Genomic DNA, 3,064 nt, shown 5'->3' with positions numbered 1-3,064 from the left:
GGGGCAAGGTTATGAAGAGTTTCAAATACTTAATAGAGGACTCTATATATGATACTAGAGGTAATAGGGAGCCACTGCCTACTCCAGCCTGTTGAAGGCTGTCACCAGAATAATCTTTCTTTTAAAAAAAATTTTATTGATACTTTTAAAGACATTGCTGTGCTTCCCAGCATTTCCCCAACTGCCTTATCACCAAAAAGGCTAAGTCAAGCAAACTAAACTGACAAACCAAAAAAGTCCATCAATAAACATTTATTAAGCACCTACTATGTGCTAAGTGCTAAGGATACAAAGAAGGATAAAAGTCAGCTTCTGATATGGAGGAACCCACAATCTAAAAAAATATGAAAAACAACTATTTACAAACAAGCTATATATAGCATATATAGTATGTCTAATAGCTTCTGTATGTCTCATTCCACATTTGTAGTCCACCACCTCTCTACTAAGAGGATGAAACAATATTGCACCTTTAAGCACAATGCCTGGCACATATTAAGCACTTAATAAATGTTTATTAATTGATTGATTATAGTAAAGGCAGGTCATTTTATTGATATAAAATCTGCTGTCTTTTAGTGTTTTCCTTTACATTATTATTTTCATTTTGTGAATAACAATTCACAAATAACAACAATAACACTCTTAGTTCCTCTTTGTTCTCTGTCACTTTGTACAAATCTTACTATGTAACTTTGAATTCTTCATACTTATGGCTACATCTAGTGTAATAATACTGTTACACTTACATACAACTCCCACCCTGTTTCCAGATTGTTCACTACCACAAAAAGTTAATCTTTCTCGAACACAAACCTTGTCTTTATCTGCTCTTCTGATCAAATATCTCAAGGGGCTTCCTGTTGCCTGCTGAGTAAAGTTCACTTCCTTTGGCATTCAAAGCCTTCCTCAATATGGCGCCACTCTACCTTTCTGGTGTTATCTCATATTACTCCCCTCTATGCATTCCTCACTCTTGTCAGACTGGTCTCTTCTTGTCTTTTCTTGGCATTGTGAACATTCCACTTCAGTTTCTTGGCTCTCAGTGCTTCTTCTACCTCCAATGCCTGCTCCTTCCTTGTATGCATATTAAATACCCACCCAGCCTTGAAAGCCTGCCTTGTATCACAGCTTCTGTGAGACCACCCAATACTCCCCCACCACCATGACTCTTTCCCTCATATCTCACAAAGTAGTTTGTTGTATAACTAGCTAATATGTGTATCCTATATTGTAATTATCATTACCTGTGTCTTGTCCCTCTTTTTGACTCTAAATTCCAGGTGGACAGTGACAGTATTTTTTCTAAACTTTGAATCTCCCCATCACCCCACCCCTACCCTATACTTGGCACAGTGCTCTGCCCTTAGCATGCACTTAATGAATACCTGTTGAATGAATGAATGAATGAATGAATATGAGCAGTCCCAAATCTTTCATCTCCATCATAGGTGTGCTATGGTTCCATTATTCACAATGTATTCCAGCTGCATTTGTCTTCACAATACTGATACATATGTTCTCATTTGTATTCAATATTGAATGAATAATGGTAGAAATAAGAGAACAAGGACCAGTGGAGAAATTCAGAGCTTCATCATACTGTGTGGCAAATACCCATTCATTACCTTGTAGGTACAGCACTGACTATATTATTGATTGTCTATTACAGGTTAGCCTGATTGGGATCTGTATTTTTTTTTTAAATCCTTCATATTTAGGAGAGTCAGTGTGATACAGTGGATAACTGTTGTATTTCAAGTCAGGAAGGCCTACGTTTGGATCCCACTCAAATATGTACTAGCTACTTGTGTAGTCATGGACAAACTGCTAAGTTTATCAGTTTCCTCTTCTATAAAATGGGAATAATAATACCTAAGTATCCCCTTTGCAGGGCTGCTCTGCAGTTCAAATGAAATCATGTCTATAAAGTGCTTTGCAAACCTAAAAACACTATATAAATGTAAGCTATTATTTTTGAGACTGGAATAGATTGTAAACTCCTAGAAGGCAGTAATCACATCTTCTTAGTTCATATTGTCTAGCTTCAGCAGAGTACTACTTGCAAACAGAACTTAATATATGCTTTTGATAACAAGAAGATCTGAGAGGCCAAGTTAAAAATCTGTGTAAAGGCAAAATGTTGCCATGTTTTAGTGAGCATTAAGCAGAGAGTGGGGGCTTATTTCTGGATCTGGAGGCATAATTAGAACATCCAGAAATTTCTGCCATTTAATCACTTGTAACTAAGGAAGACAATTGTGGACAATTGCTAAATGGTAGGAAAAGAAGCATGTGTCAGACTTGCTTATATCCAGTCTTTCTTTCCAGTCTTCTTCCATATTACTCCATAGGAAAGGAATGGAGCCATGGTGAAGTTTTAGTCTGGGTGATTGGGAGAGCTCCATTGCTATGAACTATGTGTGCCCAACCTGTGGCAGAACTTTCTGAACTCCTATTGGTCAGATCAGCCACTGTTGGACACATTGTACTTTAACCCTGACATAGTGATATCATTCTTCAAGGATGAAGGACAACCAACCAACCACTTTGGAACATGCTGGATTTGAGGTATCATTGGGGTATCCAGTTAGAGGTGATGATAGGCAGTAGAAAATGGGGGACTGGGCTTGGGGCAGAGACTGGCATTTGTATTTTATTAAATGAAATTTATTTTAGTGATAGCTCCTGTTAAGTATGCCATTGAATTGGTACCAGAGAAGAAAAAAAAGCACTTTGTTTTCTAGCAGCATCCTTAATCCCTCACTCACTCTCTGACTTCTGCTCCCTTTCTCCCTCTTCCCTCCTCTTCTATAACTTTTGCTTTTGGGCTCTCCTTCCAAAGAGATCAGTCCTCATACCACCAACATTCTCCTTTCTCATCTGTGATTTGGTTTATACTTAACATCCTTGAGAGGTTGGGATGGGCAGGCCACATCACCCTCTTTTTACTGATAGGTGCAGTTGTTTATCCACTATCTCCCTTGTCAGAATGTGAGCTCCTTGATAACAAGGACTACTTTTGGCCTTTCTTTGCATCCCCCGTGCTTTGCACTCTGATGGA

Source organism: Dromiciops gliroides, chromosome 4, assembly GCF_019393635.1.
Source record: "Dromiciops gliroides isolate mDroGli1 chromosome 4, mDroGli1.pri, whole genome shotgun sequence".
Lineage (NCBI taxonomy): Eukaryota > Metazoa > Chordata > Mammalia > Microbiotheria > Microbiotheriidae > Dromiciops > Dromiciops gliroides.
Note: the sequence above shows the minus strand (reverse complement) of the source record.